At 47.4% G+C, this 17,363-nt stretch overlaps 1 long non-coding RNA gene across 1 annotated transcript; it reads right to left on the reverse strand.

The window, feature by feature from the left end:
* Window positions 1–473: 473 nt before the first annotated feature.
* Window positions 474–10,053, reverse strand: LOC310707517. Its single transcript, XR_014526534.1, has 4 exons — window positions 9,197–10,053; window positions 5,775–5,960; window positions 4,009–4,111; window positions 474–693 (listed from the first exon to the last, which is right to left on the reverse strand). It is a non-coding gene; the product is annotated as an uncharacterized lncRNA (long non-coding RNA).
* Window positions 10,054–17,363: the final 7,310 nt, after the last annotated feature.

Here is a 17,363-nt window from a genome sequence, read left to right on the forward strand (position 1 = left end):
TCTAAATCATGCAGGAAGTTAGACAAGTCCAGGAGTCTCACCCCTGCAGAACTTTGCCCTTCAGCTCATGATGGGCTGCAAACAAGGGAGAAGTGATGAGAAGGTGAACAGGAGTCCAGTAATGAGGGGCGGCCTCCTGGTTTGGCAGGCTTCTTGCCTCCGAGCTCTCGTCTGGTACCAGCCATGACCATTATGCATAGTATATGGCTTTCCAAAGAATTCTGGATGCTTTATTTATGGAATTTCATGTCAGGGGACGCCTTTCATTTTTAGTGGTTTGGAACTGGCATTTCAAACTCTCTTCTTTTTCCTTTTCGAGCTCGAGGTGGAAGATGAGTCAGAGGTCGAGAGGTGGGATTGACAAAACACAAGGCTCAGCAGCTGTCTTGCGAAGTAATGCTAAGCGGCATTGACTTCAACACCATGAAACATTTATTATTAGCTAAATAGTTAATGAGCACGACAGGTTTGTATGGAACATAGCAGTCTATTTGCCCAAAAGCTCAAGCTTAAAGATGCTTAAGATGCACAAACAAACAATAGACAACAAACTTGTGACTCCTGTATGCAAACATGAGTTTGAACACTAAAGAAATCCCTTCGGTGTTGAGGACATGGCTCCTTCTCCCTTGTTTACGTGCCCAGGCAGAAAGAAGGTCAGCTTGAACTACGAGTTACGACTGCAGCAGACAACTAGAAAATCAAAGAAATATAGAAGCCATTGGGAGGAATCTACCAAAACAGGAAAGACTGTTTTTCTAGGACAGAGGTAGCCAATCTATACCTCAGTGGACGTCAGTAGACTGAAAGGAGATAGAACACCCAGCTTCAAATATTTACAGGGCTGTTATAAAGAAGAGGGAGCAAGCTTGTTTATGACGGTAAGAGCTATTTGACAGTGGAATGGTCTCCCTCAGAGGGTGATGGACTCTCTTTCATTGGAGATGCTCAGAGGGTGATGCTTATCTTCCATGAACACTCGAGTTGGGTTCCATCCAACTCTACAACTCTATGATTCTATTATTCCTGACCATTGGCCATGTTGGATAGGGCAGGATGACAGCTGGATTCCAATAACATCTTAGGTAGTGATAGACGAAACCATCTTTCTCCAACCCATGTCCCTTGCCCATGAGTAGACCGCCAAGCTTGTTCCTTCCCAAGTCTATGCAGATTTGCATTAAGAGAAATTCATTTTAAAAACATTTAAAACTGCCGCACTTTCAACAGATTGAAATAGTTTTGGAAGCACTTTCCAAGGTAAGTGGGACGCGGGTGGCGCTGTTGGGACATGGGTGGCACTGTGGGTTAAACCACAGAGCCTAGGACTTGATTTTGTAGTTTATTATATATGGCAGTGGGACGCGGGTGGCGCTGTGGGTTAAACCACAGAGCCTAGGACTTGCCAATCAGAAGGTCGCTGGTTCGAATCCCCGCGATGGGGTGAGCTCCCGTTGCTCTGTCCCAGCTCCTGCCAACCTAGCAGTTTGAAAGCACGTCAGAGTGCAAGTAGATAAATAGGTACAGCTCCAGTGGGAAGGTAAACGGTGTTTCCATGCACTGCTCTGGTTCGCCAGAAGTGGCTTAGTCATGCCGGCCACATGACCCAGAAGCTGTACGCCGGCTCTCTCGGCCAATAAAGCGAGATGAGCGCCGCAACCCCAGAGTCGTCCATGACTGGACCTAATGGTCAGGGGTACCTTTACCTTTACCAAGGTAGTCTAAGGGCTTATTCCCAGGTTCTTTTTTCTTTCTTCTAAATCATTTCTAGCAGCTTGCAGCAGCAACTTGAAAGTGTGACACTTGCTGGAAACTATTGAAAACCAAGTCCTGCGAAGTGTAAGGCCCCTTCCCCTGCCCTTGAACTGGGTGTCATGTACCTGTAAGGCCACCAGGAACATTGTATAGTAAAAAAAAATATGGCTGTCCCAATAGGTACATAGGGCCACCATCATTTCCTCTATACAGTTACCCAGGAAGGGATGGCATATCACTTCCAGATGCTTCCTCCCCTCCCTTGTTCACATTAAACTATAGTTTGTTTTAAACTATGGTTTAATGTGATGTGAAAATTAGGTCATTAGAACCAAGCAAAAGCACTCTAGGAGAGTGTCTTAGGAGCAGAGAGAGAGGTTTGGCTTAGTGAGAGGTGAGGAGTGGGGAGAGAAGAGTGGGGAGCTGCATTTGGCTCCCTGAGCTTAGGGGTTTGCCCCCTGTCCTGTGTCCCATGCCCCCAAACTGGACTGTGAACTAGTGAGCTCTATCTGAGTGTTATTCCTTTGGTTTGCTCAGCCAAAATTGATGCTTCAGGAAAGTTCCAAGCTTAGTCAGGTCTCCTGGATATATCAAGTTTTTAGATCATGGTGTTGTTTTTCCCCTGATATGGCTGTACGTATCATATCGCTCCTCAGGGACCAGATCCTATTGGCCATCCACGGCAGAAGCAAATAATAATGAAAGAGTTATCCAACCCATCCACCATCTTGTGGCATTCAAGACGGATTCTCTAGAGCTGAAAACATGAGCTGAATAAAACTTGTGTTAAAGCTGTCTTTGTAACCATGCAGGAGAAGGATATTCTTTCAGCTTCGGTGCGATGAGACCATTGTTCTTATGTACACTTAATTGTCAACATAATTGTTTAAACAGAAGCCCCTGTGAGTCATTTGTGTGTCTAAACTATCACCTTGATTCTGACATTTGGAAAAGGTAAACAACCGTTTATGACAATCATGTCGAACAGTTTGGTATACCTTATAAGAGGGAGTTTGGGGTTTGGGGACTTCGTTAGCACATCATACCAGGCTGTTAAATCTGCCGTGATCCTGTCAAAGTCACCAGCTCGATTAGCAAAATGAGCTGGTTAATGCAGTCATCCCATATGCTGCACGTAGCTTTGGTCTGTCATGTTGAAAGACAGTTCCCCTTGCCAGTAAACACACACACCTCTCATCATAAAATAAATCATCCCAAATGCCATTGGTTGTGTGCTCAGGTATGTGTCTGATGGTGCTGAATGCAAATGACCCCAAGCCAACCCATAGTCAAGCACCCCAGAATCATCTTACAGGAAATGCATAGACAACCAAACTAAGGTAGTCCTCAGTCCTATTTTTCTAGAAAAAGGGGTGCCAAAGCTTACAATGAACTCCTTCCTCATTCTCTTAGAATGGCAATGGCTGCCACCTGAGAGGAACTGAGTTCCGGTGAGTTCCAGCTGAAGAAAAGCCCTGCTTGTCCCTATCTGAGCCAACAAGGGCATCTTCTGAGGCAAATATTTCTTCTGGAAGCATAATCTTGCTCACTAGAGATGCTGGAGACTGAAATATGGCTTTCTGAATGCAAGTGATGTGCTCTGCCACTCTCAGCATAGCCCCTCCTCCCCACATGCCAATGCCGCGCTACATACCTGAACAGGTAACAATAACAAGCCTATGATGCACAACAGCGCAGTGTGCAGCTGACTGGTCAAAATAACTATTTCAGTGAAGTGGAAAATGTATTCCTCTTACTTTTAAGATTCAGTAAATTTTTCCTCAAAGATTATTATGGGTCACAAATTTCCTACGAGGTTCTGGAAATGGGGTTTAATGTATCCCCCTAGGGCTTTTGTTTGATGCCCTAATCTCTTGATGCCAGGATAATAATGGGAAGCATGGCCTTTGTGGGTGGGTATTATAGAGAGCGTGAGATAGAGGAAGCTCAATAAATTTCACTGAATTGGTTCTTTGGCAACCATGTACCATTTCCCCCAAGATGACCTATAAGCCCTGAAAGTGGCAATGCAGATCAGCTTGGAAGTGGGTTTGGCATGTCTCCATTGGCGTTAAAAGGATTAAAAAGGTGATGAATTGCTCCATGGGAGGTTTCCCTACCTGGGCATGTCAGGAAGCCTGACAACCTCTGTGCGATATTTGCAGGCTTGTTTCACCTAGCGATGCTGCAACTGGGGGGAGGGGAGTGGGATGGGGTGGGAAGGCAACAAAAAAAAATATGTATCAGTCCCACCATATTTTTGATTGATGATGCCCCATTCGTTCGCTTTCAGGCCTGATTGCGATGTCATAAAAAAGGAGAAAATGCTGGCATGGAAACCATCTGATAATCATATCTGAAAAAGCAAAGAAATATCCCAGTGCTTCCTGTATGATTTTGCTTACCAGGCGTTTCACAGATTTAGAGATGAAGCTTCGACGCACAGAAATTAGATGGGCACTTTGTCATTCCACAGTAGTCTTTATTCAAGGATCTCAAACAGCTTGAGCAGCGGTAAATCAAGCTTTAGACAGAGCAGCACCATCCTGGTCTTCTTCTATAGCTTCTCTCCAGAGACCAAGGAATTCAGAAAGACTGAAATCTCTGTAACTAGAGTTGATCCCACACTGAGTCTTTTAGTGCTGCTGAGGCACTAAATCAGGCATTCCTCATCTGATAAAGTCATGGAGAGATTGGGAGGGGAAAGGTGGTTCTGGCAAGCCCTACCCTCTCCAACCATCACTTTCCCTTTGAGCTGAAGGGCAGAGTTTTCCAGGGATGAGTCTCCTAGGCCTGCCCAACTCCCTGCGTGATTGAGAGCAGCAACAGCCAACACGGTGCCTCCAGCTGTAACTCCCAGTATCCCTGACCATTGGCCAAGCTGGATGAGGTTAATGGGAGTTGGAGTCCATCAACATCTGAATGACAACATGTTGGCTACTCCTGGTTATGCAGGGTCCTAAACTCAGAAAAGCTTCCCTGAGTGCAGGAGGTTTGGCCTTCAAATCACAGACTGTTGTAAGCAAGGGGAAGATGATGCCAGAGCTGTCACCATGCTCTCCCTCATGTAATTTTAACTGAGTGAGGAAAAGGAACATCTGGATAGACTGATTGTTTCCCCTCAGATAGCCAACCACTGCATTAAAACAGGGGCTCCACACAGCATTTAATATAGTGCCATGTAAACAAGTACAGTGGTACCACGGGTTACATTTGCTTCAGGTTACATACGCTTCAGGTTACAGACTGCGCTAAACCAGAAATAGTGCTTCAGGTTAAGAACTTTGCTTCAGGATAAGAACAGAAATCGGGCTCCGGCAGCGCGGCGGCAGCAGCAGGCCCCATTAGCTAAAGTGATGCTTCAGGTTAAGAACAGTTTCAGGTTAAGAACGGACCTCCAGAACGAATTAAGTACTTAACCCGAGGTACCACTGTACTGTCCTTCCCCGTGGCTGAGACCTTTCTAGAATGCCTACTCACAAGTTAAGCCTCGTTCAGCAAAGATCCCTGGCCAACGTCAAATAAAAGTTAAATGCTTGCCAGTTCAGCCATTTTGTCGCTTCCTGATCATCCCAAGTGAGGGATTGGCACATTAACTTCCCTTTGAACATCCTCCCTGTGAATAATTGCCCCATGTGGCTTTGTTTTCCCATGAAGGGGCTATTAATTCAAGAGTCTCTCTCGTTTTTTTAATTTTTAAATGAGTAATATACCGGTAGCTATTGAAAAATATTGCTGGCCAAAGTCCCATCAGAGCAACACTGCATTATTGTTGTTGTTGTTGTTGTTGTTGTTAAAATCAGTCAGCCACCACAGCAACTGAATGCCCCCTCCTTGCCCCACTTCACTGCCTGTGAATGGACTAGCAAAATCCAGCTTTTAAATCTTAAAATAATAATAATCTCATTAACTGGGGCACCTCAGTGCTTGTTGTTTTTGTAAAATCAAGTAAACATTTGAGCCCAAAAATGTTGCCCCTCCAGGAAACGACAGAAGGAGGGGAAAGAGGGGTTAGTTACCTGTGCCCAAAATCTGTTTCAATACTCCTTTTTCTCAGTCTCTCTCTCTGTCCCTTTGAAAGAATCTGCCAACTGTCAGGCTATAAACCATCCCAAGAATACACGTTGTCTTTTCAAGAATGAAACCTCCTTAGCAAAATCCACCAGGTAGAAATCTTCAAATGACCTCTAAGGCTGACAAATCATCTGAGAGGAAGAGAGGGGCAATACAATGAGAGCTGCCTGCTGTTTCTTGTGCCGAAGTCAGAAGAAAATGCCAAGTGAGGAAGAATACTAACTCTCTGAGACTATTTAAAATTCCAGCAGGACGACTCTGCCTGCATTCCAATTTCCTCCCATAAATGCACACACAAAAAAGCATCTGAATGTCAGAAAATCACCACATGCAACCAGATTCTTTGACAAGCGGCAATTTATTTAGACTGCCCTCCAGAAGTTGAAAAGCTATTCTTCTTTCCAAATGTTGCTACGGCTCTAATTGAAAGGTTACATAAGGATCACAGATTTTCCTTTCAATGAAATATGGTTCCAAGCATCTATGAGAAGTGCAACTGAAAAGAACTTACTGGATTCTATTATGTGTCATGCCAGGAAGGCACCCAGAAAATATTAGAGATCAAGGCTCCCCTGAATAACATGAGGAGGAGAGATTCGGGTGGGGATGTTGCTGAGGAATTTTCAAGACCATTGTAATTAATGGACCTAAATTAGGGTATAATCCTAAACACAAGAAGTTGTTTTCAGGTAACCAGGGACAAAGTACTCCAGACTGAAACTCCATTCAGGAGCTAGGCTGTGTAAGGCTGTTGGAGGGAAAGCAAGCCTTTCAATAGAGTTTGAGTTACACCACCCTTTTTGCTAGTTTAATTTATGCTAGCTGCATCAACAGAAGTATAATGTCCAGATACAGTGGTGCCCTGCAAAACGAATGCCTCGCAAGACGGAAAACTCGCTAGACGAAAGAGTTTTCCGTTTTGGAGGTGCTTCGCAAAACGAATTTCCTATGGGCTTGCTTCGCAAGACGACAATGCCTTGCGAGTTCCTGTGGGGTTTTTCCCTCCCCCCCCCTTTTCTAAGCCACTAAGCCACTTATCAGATGATCTGATCAGCAGATAAGCCGCTAAAAGCCGCTAATAGCGCTAATCCGCTAATCCGTCAATGGGCTTGCTTCGCAAGACGAAAAAACCGCTAGACGAAGAGAATCACAGAACGGATTCTTTTCGTCTTGCGAGGCACCACTGTATAGGGAAGTCGTAGTTCTACCCTATTCTGCCTTGTTCAGACCACACCTGGAATACTGTGTCCAGTTCTGGTTGCCATAATTTAAGAAGGTTGTTGACAAACTGGAATGTGTGCAGAGGAGGGCAACCAAGATTATCAAGGGTGTAGAAACCAAACCTTATGAGAGCTGGTTGAAGGAGCTGGGTATTTTTAGCTTGGGGGAAAAGGAGACTGAGAGGAGATAGGATAGCCATCTTCAAATATCTCATGGGCTGCCACATGGAAGACGGAGCAAGCTTGTTTTCTTCTGCCACAGAGGGTAGGATCTGAACTAATGCCTTCAAGTTACAAGAAAGGAGATTCTGACTAAACACCAGAAAGAACTTTCTGACAATAAGAAAGTTTGGTTGAGATTCCTGCATTGCAGAGAGTTGGACTAGATGACCCTTGGGATCATTCCAACTACAGTTTTATGATTCTATGTTGTGTTCCCAGCGGCGTAGCGTGGGTTATCAGCACCCGGGGCAAGGCAAGTAATTTGCGCCCCCTAACCCGGGGCAAGGCAAGTAATTTGCGCCCCCTAACCCCTAACCATGGTCATTAATACTGACGGCTCTACTCTGAGGCAAACTTCGTGGTGACTACTGCCCTCCGTGGTGTTGTTTTTGCAATTAAAGGACCCCTGCCTCAAATAAAGCATCTTGGGGATTGGGGACTGGGATTTGCCAAGGGAGCTGGAAATTGCAGTTCAGTGGCGGGTCAGGGGGAGAGGGTCCCTTCCGCATCTGGGTGCTGCGGGCCCCTTTGCGCCAAGACGCGCGTCTTTGGGCGTCGCGGCGCAGCCTTCTCGGTCTCCCTCCCCGGCCCGGCTAGTCCTGACGCGGCTTCTTTCTGGCGCGGGGAGGGGGCGGCTCTGGGGCCAGTGCGTCGGCCGGCCGCCGGCGCGGGGGGGGGGCCGCCGGGGCGGGTGGGCGGTCTTGGCGCGCAGGCACTAGAGGGCAGGTGGCTCCGGCTGGGCGCTTCATTCGCCGCTGATGGCGCGTTTGGCGGGCTGCGCGCGTCCAGACAGCGACCCGAGCCTCGGCGGCATGGCGCTTGGTGCCGGAGCCTCCACCCGCAGCGCCCCGTCGGGAGACCTGGCCGGAAGGAGCCTCGAGCCGGCTGTCGGACATGGTTGAAGCAGGGCGGCATGGCAGGTGGCGGCGGCTCCTCGGCGACTCCACGCGGCCAGCCCAGCGCGCTGGCCGAGCCCCGCAGGCGAACGCTGCCCGACGGTGAGGAGGGGCTGCCTGGCGCACCCTCCGCGGCCCTGACTCGTGGGGACCGCGGCGAGCGCTGAGAGCCGCTGCCAGCTCGTCGGTTCCACGAGACATGGGGCTCTGCTACAGCCTGCGCCCGAGGCTCTTCGGCGACTCCGGAGGCAGTGAGCGCGCCCCCCCCCAGAAGTTGCGCCCGGTGCGGCCGGCCCCCCCTGCACCCCCCACACTATGCCACTGTGTGTTCCCAAGTCACGTAGGCTTAAGCCAATATACCATGCTTAGTCCAGTTCAGCTGGCCGTAGCCCAGCTTCTAATTGGATGTGGTATACTCTATGCCAGGGACGCGGGTGGTGCTGTGGGTTAAACCACAGAGCCTAGGACTTGCCGATCAGAAGGTCGGCGGTTCAAATCCCGCAATGGGGTGAACTCCCGTTGCTCGGTCCCTGCTCCTGCCAACCTAGCAGTTCGAAAGCACGTCAGAGTGCAAGTAGATAAATAGGTACCACTCCGGCGGGAAGGTAAACAGCATTTCCGTGCGCTGCTCTGGTTTGCCAGAAGTGGCTTAGTCATGCTGGCTACATGACCCAGAAGCTGTACACCGGCTCCCTCGGCCAATAAAGCGAGATGAGCGGCGCAACCCCAGAGTCGGCCACGACTGGACCTAATACTCTATGCCGGCTTAATTTAAGCCACTTTCCCATATTTAGAATTGCTCCTAAAGTTAGGGTTAGGGTTAGGTGTACTCTGAGTAAAACTCAGTTGAACAGAGACACCCACCCACCCCATGTTTATGATGCAACACAGGGAGATTGTAACTTGACTGTGTTGGACTGCTCTGCTAGGGTCGCTGTCCGTCACAATCTCATTCTTAAAGGTCACTGCAGAAAATCAGATAAGAAGGATGTAGCCATGGTGCTGATTTGTCTGGGCTGAGCAATATACCTGGAGGGAAGCACGTGGGTGAGTCGTCTTGCCCTGCACTTTCTCATCCACCAAGACATTTCCACTGCCCTTTCTGTCTTGTCACAGCTCCGGACGATGCTGTTCTGCTGCATCTGGAAATAGTGGGCTTTAGTAGAATGTCCTTCAGCATACATGTAGCAATGCTGGCACAACACCGAAGAGTGTGACAGCACACTTTTGCGACAGGACTGAACCCTAAGAACTGTTTGTGCACATGAGCATTTCTGTTCAGCTTTGAAAGGCACGTTGCCTAGATGTCTAAATTCTACCCTACAGTGACACCAAGAGGGGGGAAAAACATGTACTGTAACATTTCGCTGAATTCAGCCTAGAGATGCCCATGTTAAACATGCTTGTTTGCATTTGACTTTGCCCAGTTATAAGATGCTTCCTACCTTCTGCTTTGATGGTTTTATTCTGGTCTCACTCCCCCTTCTTCTTTCCACACTTTGCATGCAGAATTTCCCAGGCTTGGTATCCCTGACATTTCCAGTTGAAAGAAAGAAGAATGAGATAGCCAGGGGTGGGAGAGATATGTGCCAAAGATCCTGGAGCAGAGGCGTAGCATGGGAGGGGGGCTGGGGGGCCATTGCTGCAGGCACAGGTTTTTTTTGGGTGGGGCCACATTCCTCACAGCTGCCCAGATTGGCTGGAGAAACCCAGGCAGATGGGTGGTGTATAAATAATAAAATTATTATGACTATTAACAGCTGGAGGGCGCCGTGAGAAGGACGCAACAGCTCACGGTGCCTGCGAACCCACTGCCATTTTACCCCTGCCCTCTAGTGTCCTTTGTACCAGCCTTCCAGCTGGAGGGAGGCTTGAGAAGGACACAACAGGCATGTGCCCTGCCAGCCCCGCAGTGTTTTTGTGAGTCTCAAAGAGCAGCACTCAAAGCAGGTGGCGTCGGCCAGACAGGCTCCCCACTGTGCTGCCAGGCAGATGGCACAGTGCGGAGCTGCTTAGCTCCAGTGAGCGGGAGTCACCCCGGCAGCTCACCCCACCCCCACGGCACAGAGCACCCCCTCAATGCAGTGCATACACACTGCTGCATGCGGGGAATGCTCCGCCACTGCCCTGGAGAGCTGCAGCTAGTCAGAGTGGACTACACTAGATGGGCAGAGCTTGATCTAGGAAATAGCCTCTTTAGCACATTACTGGACCACTGCTGATCAGAGCGCCAGAGTAGATGACCCTTTGGAATTTGGGCAATTCTTGTGTTTCTTACATCCATGCAAGTTTGCCTTTTCATCGTCTGCAGGCTCTTTGTCCCTGTTCCTTGGCACTGCATGGAAACATAAGAAGCTGCCCATTAGGCCATCGAGCCCAGTATTCTTGGCAATGGCAGGCAGTGGGTCACCATGGTTTCAGACAAAAGCCTTTTCCGATCTGGAGGTGCTGGTAATCCAAGACAGGACCTTCTACATGCAAAGCAGATGCTCTATCACTGAGCCACAGAGAGCCAGTGTGGTGTAGTGGTTAAGAGCGGTAGTCTCGTAATCTGGTGAACCGGGTTCGCGTCTCCGCTCCTCCACATGCAGCTGCTGGGTGACCTTGGGCCAGTCACACTTCTCTGAAGTCTCTCAGCCCCACTCACCTCACAGAGTGTTTGTTGTGGGGGAGGAAGGGAAAGGAGAATGTTAGCCGCTTTGAGACTCCTTAGGGTAGTGATAAAGCGGGATATCAAATCCAAACTCCTACTCCTCCTCCTCCTCTTCTTCTTCTTCTTCTTCTTCTTCTTCTTCTTCTTCTTCTTCTTCCTCTTTGGCTGCAGGGGGGGGGATGCAGCTTGTACCCCCTGCATGACAAACATCATGTGCAGAGTCCTCAAGGGGGCAGGCAGAAGCAGCTGCTTTCTCAAGGTACCAACTCTTTTGCCCCTCTTCACCTTTCGCCCAGGTTAGCTCACCAGCTGCCTCCTAGATATGGCTGAGGAGGAAGCCCTTCGAACCGGAATGCGGAGCGCCGAACGCACAGTGAATCGTTTAGCACTTCTCCTTCAGAAACATGAGTACGGGCCTTTAAAACATCTGAGCAAAACAAAAAAACCAAACAAAAATCTGTCACTCCAACAGCTATCACCCTGTCAAAATGCCCCAGAGCAGAATTCCTTCCCCTGGTTTCTAAACAGCAGTGGGAGCGGCGGCAGTGAGTGTTATAGTTGTTAGACAGCAAGTATTTTTGGAAAGATGACAGCTGGCTTGTCAGATGTTAATGCTGAAGTACTCGGCGTTTGTGTGTTACAACAATAATGTGGCAAGCATTTATTTCTGCATTAGCGTATGCAGGGCCATGAAACTGCCGCCTGAAGACTGTAGGGGAAATGAGGCCAGGCTGTGCCACTTCCATTCATGTTACCAGATTCCCACTGAATATAAATTACCGTTGCGCTTATTTTTGAGCTTCCTCACACAAGGTAGTATCAGTGCCAACATCTGCCACTGGAAAAAAAATTATCACCCTCTTAACATCTCTGGGTCAAAATTATCCCCCTTAAAGAAGGTGTTTACTGGCTGGTTACAGTAAGAGCTTTGATGAGATTTCTGAAGATTTACCAGCAGAAGAAAAACAAAACAAAACAAAAAAAACCTGTGTTAATTAATCTCCAGTCATTATTCTATACCTTAGACCAGAGCTTTCCAAACTGTGTGTTGTGACACATTAGTGTGTCGGCTGCAGTGTGCAGGTGTGTCGTACAAACCCTCCCCACACTCCTAATGAGGCTGGAAAAGGGTTCGCTTAACATCCGGTTTGCTAGTACAGTGGTACCTCGGGTTAAGAACTTAATTCATTCTGGAGGTCCGTTCTTAACCTGAAACTGTTCTTAACCTGAGGTACCACTTTAGCTAATGGGGCCTCCCGCTGCCGCTGCACGATTTCTGTTCTCATCCTGAGGTAAAGTTCTTAACCCAAGATATTAATTCTGGGTTAGCGGAGTCTGTAACCTGAAGCGTCTGTAACCCAAGGTACCACTATAGAAGTGAATTACTGTGTCACAAAATGGTGCATGTCTAAAAAAAGTGTGTCACCAACATGAAAAGTTGGGAAAGCTCTGCCTTGCACACTGCTTGATAAGAACTATTGCCATTTAGATATGTTAGACCTAAAGCTAGTTCACAAGTTTTTTGTGTTTGTTTTTTGCCTTCTGAGACTACTACATCGTCTGCCAAGGAATCACCATGTTTCCTGCAGACCCCACTATGCATTGTAGAGAAAGCATTTTGAGGATGGGGGAGAATTTTATGATCCATACTCTGGCCTAGTTCCAGGGCCGTCTTAAGCATATCCGGTGACGTGGTGCAAAGATCCCTCCAGCACCACCACCCCCGGCAACTCTAAAACAAGGGAGGGGGGAGTGGAAAATGTCCTCTTCCTCCCTCAACGCCCCAATCCCCAGGGTGGCGGCGGAGATCAAGCAGGAGAACATGCTGTCCGGCATCGGGGTGCCTGAGAAGGCAGCCCGGGAAGCCTGCGCACCGCCTTTCACCAGGAGGAGGACAACGACCAGGAACAGGGCCATCTTTAGCAGATGCAGAGGCTTAGGATGGAAGCTGCACACAGCTTCCATCCTAAGCCTCTGTGGGAATCGCACTTCTCCTGCAGAGGCTTGGGAAGGAAGCTGCACGCATCCCAGCCATATAGTTGGCGGGGCGCAACTGGTGGGCATGAAGGGAAAGGGGAGGCTTCTGGCAAAGCCATGAAGCTCCCCCACTCGCTAGGGAGCCCCTGAGAGGCTGGCGCCCTGGCGCAATGAACCACTAAGACCAATGAGAAAGACGGCTCTGCCTAGTTTGTAGGCCTGCTCTATACATGCAGCAGAATGGAGAGAGCATTAGGTGGTAGAGTCCTGAGAGCAGAAGTTGGTGGTTCCTTAGGGCAAATGGAGTACTGCCCAACCGACGTCATTCTGCCTCCTGTCAGCCCCCACATGTCCTCCTCCCTGCTTACAAACGGTTCAGGAGGTAGCATTGCCTGTCAGCTTTCTCCTCTGTAGTCTTGATGTCTCCATCAGGGAAGAGGATGGGGTCAAAACTAGAATGAGAGTTGGCTATGCCGGTTGTTCTCTCTGGTTCCACCTAGTGTTGGTCTCCTTGCCTTCTGTCCTACCAGGCCCAGCAGGCTCCAGTTACTTCTGTCCTGAGGTGCAGGGGTTGGGGAGGGAATAATATTTTTGAATTATATATACAGTATATATTTTTAAAAACATCCATGCTAGTAAAACAAGAAAGAAACCCAACACAACAGAATTTGAACTTTCTCCTTGATGAATTAGGTGCGTTTCTTTTCTTTTTCTTGCCAAGAAGTGATTACCCAAAGAATTTAAATGAACACTTCAAAATTCTACAGTCTTATTCGGGAGACTTCTACATGTGTAGAACACTTTTTGCAAAACAGCAGGCATGGTGGCAAACCTGTTTCATATAGAGTGCATTTTTTCCAGAAGGCCAACGGAAGCTCACATAAGGATGAAGGCGTGGAAGCAAAACAACTCCAGCCCCGATGGTGATGCCATGTTGCTTTGTTCTGCCACTCAATATGGCTCAATTGGGTCAACAGGTATTAACCATGTGTGTTCAGTGCCAAAAGTTGCTGCTGGCTTTGCTGGGTGGGGGGGCAGGGGCGGAGGAGGGTGTGACAGCTTTTTCTCACCTACAAAATACTAGGCCAAATTTCTGAGCTTTAGGGGGGGGGGGTTGACAAGTTGCCAAAGAAATTAGGTCAACAAATAGCTGGGCCTTGTTGGTTGCCAACTCATTTAACTCCGGAAAGCCACAACAATTGACTGTTCATTACAATGTGGTTAAATGGCTGGCCTGTTCCTTGGCAAGTGAGCTGATCGGCAGAGACAACAAGCCCAAGTAGAACTGGCTGCACTGTGGCGTGCCCACTTTGCTGTGTTCACAAATGGAAAATATTTATTTGGGGTAACTGGCATTGCTCTGATGTCAAGTGATTGGCAGGTGGGTGGTCCAGCACACCCATCAAAACAGCCTGGGTTTGTGTGTCAGGAGAAAGTCCACTGGCTAGCTTCTGTTCCCCACCCCTGATCAAGAGCACAACGCTCTTCCAGCGGTAGAGCCATTATTTACATTGCAACAGATCAAATAATTGACAATGAAATCTATTTCAGGAGGGTAGCTCAGAACAGCATCCATGATGCAGGCGATCAAATATTTACCAGCCTGATTATTCAGATAATTAAGCCTTTTCTTCACTTTTCCGGGGCGGGGGGAATCTGATGCCAAAGCACTGGAAGGGTCCATTCAATATTTAGCACTTTGTCATCCAAAGAGTCATTAGACATTAAGATCTATGTGACAGGGTGACAAGGCAGTCTGTGGTAGTGAAACAAAACTGAGAGGCTTTCAGGCTGATAGATATCTATTTCCCTTTCCAAGATTTCAGGCAGACATAGCCACTTGTGGAGAATATGGAAAAAGCCAGTTGGGTCAGTAATGGTAGTTCAATATAAAAATCGCAAAACGTTTTCCCTTCTTTGAATAATTTCCTTGGTTATGGGATGAAGCATCTTCATGCAATCTATCCAGCCCCGTTTGCTTCAAGGGCTTCATTTACTCACCCGTGCACTCAAAAAGAGGAGCCCCATAAGTATTTTCAGTGCTTTTTATCTGGGGGAACGCAGGGGTACGCATACCCCCTAAGCATTTTGTGAATCTAAGTTTGGCCTCATTGTGGGGCAGTATTTCAATATGAGTAGGAAAATGAGAGTACCCCTAAACATTTTTTTAAAGAAGAAAAGCACTGAGTATTTTACTCACTCCCCTTTATGCACTATGGATTAACATGCTGCCTGGGTACTGCTAATGATACACGGCTTCCATTGTTTCAAAGGAAGCTTCCTTATAACATAGGCAGCCCAGTGCTTCGCCTCAATCAGTATTTACCACATCAAAGATGGGGAAGGCATACCCCCCCCCCCGTTGTTGCTAAACTACAGTTCCCATCATCCTCAGCAAGCACAGCCAGTGATCACAGATAATGGGAAATGTAATACAGTAATATAAGGAAGGCCATCGTTTCCATATCCCTGGTCTGAAGTGGCTGGCAGCAGCTATCCAGGGTCTGATTTCTCAGCTTCTGTTTTCTGCTGAGTGACAGCCTTTCCTCTTTCACATACAGATATTCAGCCACTCTGGGTGGCTTCCAGCAGAATATTAAAATACAATGATTTCTATGATTCCATGACCTCTAGATGACTGCTAAGTATAATGGTTTAATTGCACATTGAAATGGAAAATGACTCTGTATGTGTAAAAGGAACAGCGCCAAGTAAGAGCTCTCCAAGTTCCTATCAGGTTAATGATTAACTGTCAGTGTATCTCTGCTGCTCTCTTGTGTGGGGTGTTTAACTTTAGATCACATGGAAGAGGCATGCAATTTCCATATCTCCGTTTTGAGGGAGTTGTCTTTGTTCTCAAGCCACTGTAGAAGAAAGGTGTGCTAATAATGATGCCTCTCTCCTGGAGAAAACAGCCTCAGGCTGGAATGCAGGCTAATGGAGTCTGTGTGTGGAGAGAAAGATCTTTGATCCCTGTTTGGTGTAATTTTATATTTCTAAAGCTGTAGCTATGCTTGGACAAGCATACAATATTGTGCAACTATTTGGATGTATCCTTATTGTTGTAAGGCTTGGGTCTCTCCCACACATATGAGATGACTCCGACAGTTAATTAATTAAGTTTTATTGGTTCAACAAAAAGCCCCAGTTGGAGGTCCGCTAATTTCAGTCTTCCTCCCATTCCTCAGCTGCCGGGACTGAACTCCGCCCCCTTCTCCCCCAACAGGAAAAGTGCCACCTTCTCTTCCTGTTAGTTTCATGCTTCTCATTTAATTTTGTAAGCCTGCGAGATCGGGGAGATTGCACTCCCACTATTTCTGTGTCTGAGTCACTATCTGAATCTTGCAGCTGCATTTCTGCTCTCTGTGTCTCTTCATGTAAAAAGGTCGAATTCCTGTGGCTAGCTGCTTCTCCCCCCCACTCTTAGGAATTCTCCCTCTCCTTCCACTGTATCTGTCTGGTATCTGCCTGTCGGAGTGTCCAGTTCTCTGACAATTGTTTTGTGTCCATTTTGAAGAAAGTTCTGTTAGTAAAGCTTTGAAAACAGATTTTTGGTCTGGACAAATTTTATTCCAAGGGGAGTCGGTTTTTATTCATCCTATTGCTTCCAAATGCACAATATTAATAATCACAATAATGACTATGTCAAGCATCAGAGAACTCTGCATTACCTACGATGGCTAGGTGTGTTGTATTGTTGTTGTTTAGTTGTTTAGTTGTGTCTGACTCTTCGTGACCCCATGGACCAGAGCACGCCAGGCACTCCTGTCTTCCACTGCCTCCCGCAGTTTGGTCCAACTCTTGCTGGTAGCTTCGAGAACACTATCCAACCATCTTGTCCTCTGTCGTCCACTTCTCCTTGTGCCCTCCATCTTTCCCAACATCAGGGTCTTTTCCAGGGAGTCTTCTCTTCTCATGAGGTGGCCAAAGTATTGGAGCCTTAGCTTCACGATCTGTCCTTCCAGTGAGCACTCAGGGCTGATTTCCTTCAGAATGGATAGGTTTGATCTTCTTGCAGTCCATGGAACTCTCAAGAGTCTCCTCCAGCACCATAATTCAAAAGCATCAATTCTTCAGCAATCAGCCTTCTTTATGGTCCAGCTCTCACTTCCATTCATCACTACTGGGAAAACCATAGTTGTATTACTAGGGGTGTGCATGTAGCTTATTGCAGCAATGCCTTATGCAGATGCCCTTTGTATATGGCACTGCACATTTCAGGAAAGAGATTTGACTTTGTCCTTAGGAAATAAATATTATAGTCTAACCTATTTATGGCATATTTGTGGTATAACGAAATAAATGAGCTTTCTGCAGCATACATCTTCAAACCCGGAGCTGTCATAATCAGGTGTGCATAGGACATGGCATCTTTTAAAATTAGAACAGGATTATATGCTGATTTTAAGGCTCCCGTTATTTGAAATCTGGTTTTGCCATTGGCCTGCTTGGTTTCACTGTCACTCAGTTTGCCCAAGCACTGCTATCTGCCGCGAAGATCAACTTTCCAAGCAGGCTGTGTTGCATATCAGAACAAAGCACTTTGTGTGACAGCTCAATTGCTCT

Source organism: Podarcis liolepis (genome assembly GCF_965112155.1).
Source record: "Podarcis liolepis genome assembly, chromosome: 5".
NCBI classification, from domain to species: Eukaryota; Metazoa; Chordata; class Lepidosauria; order Squamata; family Lacertidae; genus Podarcis; species Podarcis liolepis.